Source organism: Triturus cristatus, chromosome 4_2, assembly GCF_964204655.1.
Source record: "Triturus cristatus chromosome 4_2, aTriCri1.1, whole genome shotgun sequence".
In the NCBI taxonomy this organism is placed as follows: Eukaryota; Metazoa; Chordata; class Amphibia; order Caudata; family Salamandridae; genus Triturus; species Triturus cristatus.
Genome location: NC_140586.1, coordinates 671,111,180 through 671,118,022, shown reverse-complemented (window position 1 = coordinate 671,118,022; position 6,843 = coordinate 671,111,180).

Sequence of the window (6,843 nt, the reverse complement as noted above, 5' to 3'; positions counted from 1 at the left end):
TAGACCTTCAGGTGGCCTGTCCATATGGGTCGCTACATGCCTAGGAGTAAAGGCAGTGGAAATTCAAACTAACTCTCGGGACGTACAACTCGTCCTATTGGATCTAGTAAACGGCCTTAAAATTGCACTGATTAATGTTTATGCAAGGCCAAACAAGCGGGGCCATGAATCTGAGACTATTGATGAGTTGTCCAAACTTATGCAGCCACTTGACCCTTCCGCTGTGATATTACTGGGTGGGGATTTTAATTGTCACTTTGAGCCCCTTTGGGACCCTAATTTGGGAGATGCAGATGAAGTGGATTTATTATGGAACATCCCAGATCCGTTGATGCCGTTGGTCAAAGTCTAGACTCCCCCCGTTTTGCAATTACAGTCGCTGGCCCTAGCGGCATCATTACGAGCATGCAATGGCAGAGTGAGTCCAGATAGACCTGGGAAGGCAACATTTAATAGACCAAATCATACTTCAATAATTGATTATATTTTTTTTGAAGTTAGTTATTGGGACAGGATTCATAAATTTGAGGTCATCGAGAGGTTCGATAGTGACCATAATGCCTTAGCATTGACCCTCAAACCGGGGAGCTTTGGCCTAAAAAATCCATCAACGAATACTAGCAAAGTAATTAGTCCACTGATCATTGCAAATTGCAGAAGGAGGGTCAAATGGCCTGAATTCCTAATGTCCGATAGTAAACTTGCGGAACTTTACGAGATTATTATACCATTTCTTGAAGAAATGGGGAGAATTGGCCGATCGGCCAGCCCAATAGTTATACATGGCCATCTGGTTACGGCTTTAAAAGATACATTGTTCCCGGTAAAGAAGGTAACTCAGCCCCAGACCTCAACTGTTCGCTGGTTCAATACGACCTGTCGCATGGCCAAAAAGGCACTATTGCTGGCCATTAAAACCAACGACAGAGAAGTTATCAGGGTAAATCGCTCCCTGTACAAAAAAGCAATTACTGATGCGAAGAAGGAAAGGGAGGTTGCAATGTGGGAAGAACTGGGTTTGGCACTCAGTCGAAATGATGCTAAATCCTTTTGGTCCATTGTAGCAACTGGAGTTGGTGGGCAACACCATGCTCCTGCACCAAATATTGCCTCCTCAATCTGGGAAAGCCATTTTGGTGATCTATATGGTATGCACGATCAGGATGGTTTAATTATTGGCACTTTCGAACCTTTACCTCCACCCGGTTGCTGTGACTCAGCTGATCTTTTTACTCTGATTGAAGTAGAAACAGCGATAGGAAAGATGCTTCCCAACAAGGCTCCCGGCCTTGATAAATTGCCTGGAGATTTGTTCAGGGCACAACCAAAGATATGGGCCCCCTATTTAGTTACCCTATTTAACTGCATCTTACAGGGGGACAATGTGCCTCCAACTTGGCTTGGAGCTGAAATTGTCCCTATTTTAAAAAAGGGTTGCCCATTGACCCCTTCCAACTACAGGCCCATTAGCCTAATTGATACTTCCCAAAAATTAATGGGGAGGATCCTGCTGGATAGGGTCCTGGAGTGGATTGAAGAGAAAGGGATCCTTTCTACCTTCCAGGCAGGTTTTAGGGCTGGTATTTCTACTGTCGATCAGATTTTTCGCCTGCAGGTCCTGTATTGGAAAACAGCCAAGGTGGAGGGTGGCAGCCTCTACCTTGTGTTTGTGGACCTGCGGACAGCTTTCGACTTAGTTCCACGAGCCAAATTGTGGCAGGTTCTAGCTGATTTGGGCCTCCCGCCCTATTTGCTAGCAGTCTTACTTAGGTTCCATGAAAATAACTTTGCCCATGTGAGATGTGGCAAGCATGGTGACCTTACGGATCGATTTCCTGTCCACAAAGGTGTCCGCCAAGGGTGTGTGTTGGCTCCCACACTATTTAGCCTTTATATCAATGGTCTTGTCGACCATCTGAATTCTGTGGTAAACAACGATGCCCCAAAATTGGTAACAGGTCGAGTGCCCTCTCTGATGTTCGCAGACGACACCTTGTTGTTGTCTAGAACATCATCGGGCATTCAAAACACACTCGATGGTTTTGTAAAGTTCTGTGAGCAGTGGGGATTGGAAATCAACCTGGGGAAAACAAAATTTATGATTTTCAACCCCCCTAAGCGGGTACGCCCAAACCCAGTTTTATATGGCACTCCCCTTGAAAGGGTTAAAACTTTTGTCTACCTGGGCCTAACTCTGACTGAGAAATTTAACTGGGATAAGCAGATAGCCAAGTCGACGCTTAAGCTTTCCCAGTTGGCGGGGGGACTCAATAAAGTCTTTAAAAAGTCGTCCTACAAACCAGTGTCTCCTGTTTTGGAGATTTTTTGTCGACAGGCCAGAGTGGCCGCAATCTACGGGGCTGATTTGTGGGGACATAAGCAAATAGAGACCCTTACCAAGGTTGAGCAGTCCTTTTTAAGAACACTTGTAGGGCTCCCCTCTAGCACGCCTCTGACACCATTGAAATTTGATCTTGGCCTAGTCTCAATAGATGAGATTGTAAGTGCTAGACCAATTTTGTATTGGAAAAGGTTGTGGTCGACTCCCGAACTGGCCCCATACAGAGCTGAATTCACTGCGATCTGGCCTCTCCTTAAATCTAAAAAGATTCCCTGGCTCCAACATATCAAAGTAGCTAGCGCCGGTTTAGGACTCCCGGAACTCTGGGCTTCCCCAGAAACTTTTTGCACCGGGCTAACTAAAAAATAATTATCTTCACTGATATGTATACGGAATCTTCAAATACTCTTGAGCTCTATAACGGTGGGTAGATTGACTTCTGTGTTCCTCACAGTTAAATCTGACTCAAAATTCGAGGAATTCATGGATCTAATCGGACCCCCGCTTGCTCGAAAATTATACATCCAGTTAAGACACGGCACTCTACCAGTCAGGTCCTTTTCAGTTAAATGGCAGACGCAGAACCAGGATAGTTGTCCCGCATGTAATTACAAATTGGAGACTGTATCACATGTGTTGTTCTTCTGCCCTGTATACTCTGCAATTAGAAAATGTTGGTTAATTCCCATTTGTAGGAATTTGGGATTTCGTCACTTTAAGCAGGCCCTTAGGTCCCTAACTTATGACACCGACCCCCCTATTGTATTTGCAGTATCTCGCTATTTATATGGCATGTGGCGCAGGAGACGAACTTTTTTAAATTAATTTTTGTATTTACTTGTCTTATGATAACGTGTTGTTTAATTCTTTTTTAAATTGTACAGTTATTTATTGTTTTATTGTATTTGCTAAATGTACTTATGTGCACTTTTATGGTCTTATGGCCGAAATAAAGTTATCACTGACTGGCTTTAGTGTAGGCTTTGCGAGTATGTGTATTGGCCTTTTGGTTTTGGAGCAGCAGGGCCAGCTGGGTCAGACTTGGCTGGAGAGTGAGATCGGTATTCAGATCCTGGGAAGGGGTGACTCTTTGATCCGAGCAGGGCCGTGCCTGGCAAGGTGAATGATGGCTCCACCTCCCACTGGGCGTCTGATAGCAGACCCCCTCATTCCGAAAGGGCAGGATGTCACCTCGTAAACCAAGTGCTCTCCGACCCCACCGAACTTGTACTGACTGGAGTCGGTGATTTGCGACCTTAGAGAACAAAGACTTTTTAGGTATAAAATGCTGCGCTGGAACTTTGTCCAGGTGTGTTCCTTCTGGATGTCAAGACAAAACTGTCCGAGTGAACAGAGGAAAGGACTTTGAAACTTTCACCAAGCTTGCCAAAGAAACTACTCGAGGGCCTAAATCGAGAGCGCCTCCTGCAGAAGTCTCAGGGACATTAGACTTCACCCCATCAGCCGTCGGAATTCCTGTGCGAGGAATTCTGCTTGCAGGTGAGGCCTCCGTCGAGTAATCGGGAGCCTCCAGTCCTACTGTGAGGACCGTGGACTGGGCACCTTTGAAACTTTTGCTGAACCTGTGTGGGCCGCTGCAGCTAAAAGAGAGCTGCCGCCGCTGAGAGCCCGCCTGAATCTGAACCCTTAAACCTTTTCGCTCGATCCGTGTGGGCCGCTGTAGCTGAGAGAGAGCTGCCACCGCTGAGAGCCCGCCTGAATCTGACCCCCTGAACCTTACGCTGGATCCGTGTGGGGCGCTGCAGCTAAGAGAGAGCTGCTGCCGCTGAGAGCCCGCCTGAATCTGACCCCTTGAACCTTTCGCTGGATCCGTGTGGGCCGCTGCAGCTAAGAGAGAGCTGCTGCCGCTGAGAGCCCGCCTGAACCTGAACCCTTGAACCTTTCGCTGGATCCGTGTGGGCCGCTGCAGCTAAGAGAGAGCTGCCGCCGCTGAGTGCCCGCAGCCATGTCAACCTTTGCATCATCGTGGTTCGTTCTGTGGGCTGCCGCAGCTAAGAGAGATCTGCTGCCGCTGAGTGCCCGCACCCTTTTGCCACTTTGCACCATTGTGCGTTGTCCTGTGGGCTGCCGCAGCTAAGAGAAAGCTGCTGCCGCTTAGTGCCCGCACCCTTTGCCACTTTGCACCATCGTGAGTTGTCCTGTGGGCCGCCGAAGCTAAGAGAGAGCTGCTGCCGCTGAGTGCCCGCACCCTTATCAACTTTTGCACCATCGTTATTTGTCCTGTGGACCGCCACAGCTAAGAGAGAGCTGTGGCCGCTGAGTGCCCGCACCTTTATCAACTTTGCATCGTTGGGATTTGTCCTGTGGGCCGCTGCAGCTAAGAGAGAGCTGCCGCCGCAATGTGCCTGCACCTTATTCACCCTTGTTGAGGGTTGTTGCTATCGTCCCGTGGGCTGCCGCAGTTGAGAGAGCTGCTGCCGCTGTGAGCCCACCACAGAGCTGCACGACGAGAGTCATCACCACCACCAGCCCAGGCTGCTGCAGCCGCGTGCTGCTGCAGCCGCGTGCTGCTGCCGCTGAGAGCCCACCTGTCCGCCTGCCATCGTCTCCGCTTCTTCGAGAAGGTGCATGCTGTGTCCCCTTTTACTGACAGGAATCTGATGGGCAATGGGTTGTGTAGGCCCCGGCCTTGAACTTAGTTAGTGTCACATTCTAGTGAATACGTAATTGCCTTTTGGTGTCCCTACGGGTTGACGTGAATTGTATTTGTTGAAACGCTTTAAGAATTTTGAGTTAAACTGTTAGATAAAGATATTATTTTTCTATACCTACCTGAGCTGTGTCCTTTTGTGGTGTCGTTGCTGCCTTATTGTACATGGTCATAAATGCTTCACACACTGCCTCTGAGATAGGCCTAACTGCTCATGCTATGTTACCACAGGGTGGAGCAGGGTTTGTCAAAGGGGGTAGCCCACTTGCCCTGACTTAGGAAGAAGGGTCCCTATTTGGACATTGGCGCCTGCCATTGCCAACTGGGTGGTGTCTACCGTGACAGAACACAGATAAATAGGGCAAAAAAGCAGCTGCTACAACAATCAACTGCTTGACTTTTTCATAGGCTTCGTTGGTAATGGTATCTCACCTAAAAGTCCTTTTTTTAAAGATTCCATAGAGGTTCAACTACTTGGGCATAACCAGTGACAAATCTAAAGTAATACTCACTCATACCATGAAATTATCTCAGCACACCTTTGTCTTTTGGAGGTATGACCCCAGAAAGGGCATATATTACGTGAGAATTTGGGTTTAATGTCCAACAGTGTGAGGTCATGACCCAAGTCATTCAAGTTACAAGTCAGGATTTGACTTTTATCACATTTAAGCATGATTCCAACATCTTTAAAAATGTACCTACTCAGAAAATATCAAAGTATCATCCTGATACGCTTGTACACCACCAATTCCTGCCAAAATGTTATCCATAAGTTTATGGAATATGCTTGCTGCTGAGGCCAGACCAAACGGTAATCTCAGAAACTTATATGCCCCGAGCGGTGTCACAAAAGCTAAAGGAATCTGGTGGTAGGCCGATCTCAGGTCTAAAAGACTGAACATTTTTGCATTTCCACTGTTGGCTAGAAGGTCTTGTATTTTGTAGGGGTGTTAGCAGTCAATGACTACGTTTTTATTGAGTGTTTAAATCAGCGCACTAACGACTATTTCCTGCCTTGTTCCATACTATAACAATAGGGCTAACCCACTCTATAGAATCTGTGGAGATAAAGACCCCTTCTTCCTCTAATTTGTCTAGTAATTTCTTAAAGTCATCTCACACACTCAGGGGCTGATTCTGATGTCGTTCAGAAACTGTTCCAAACGAATCAGTCTCGGAATTGTTTCCATACGAATCGGGTCCTGAGAGTCCGAACGACCGATTACAATGCTCCCCAACATTGTTCGGTTGGACTCGCATTGACTTCAATGGGAGCCTGTGTTGCGAACGTGAACACAGGCTCCCTCTGAAAAAGGGGTGGTTGGGGAAAACCTTTCACTCTATGGCCGGCAAGCCATGGTGCCTGCCACATTGTGCATGGTTGGGAAGAGGGGTCTCTTGGGTAACCCCATGGGCCCCAATCAGACGACTCTGGATTAAGGGGGGGTCCTCAATGGGCCCCCAAAGACAGATTCCGACAGCTGTTTAGTGTCGGGCAGAGCGAATCAGAAAAGGTAGTCCAAAACGGTCATCGTAATTGCTCGTTCGGAAAACGTGTCCATAGAGCTATACGATTCGACTCCGAAACACTAAGGCTCTTCGAATGCCTTTCGGAACCGTTTCAGACTGCCCAAACAGTTTCTGGGCATTGGTCGATTGGAAATGTGTATGTTTCGTTTGGAAAAAAGGGTTCCAAATTGGATTCTGCACTACCGAATCCCACCCAGAGCCTTTCTAAACAACATCGTAATCGGCCCATATGTGGTATTCGTCTAAGTTTGTGTGCCACTGGAATGTTTTTTTTTTTTGAGCGTGATTAAATGTTTAA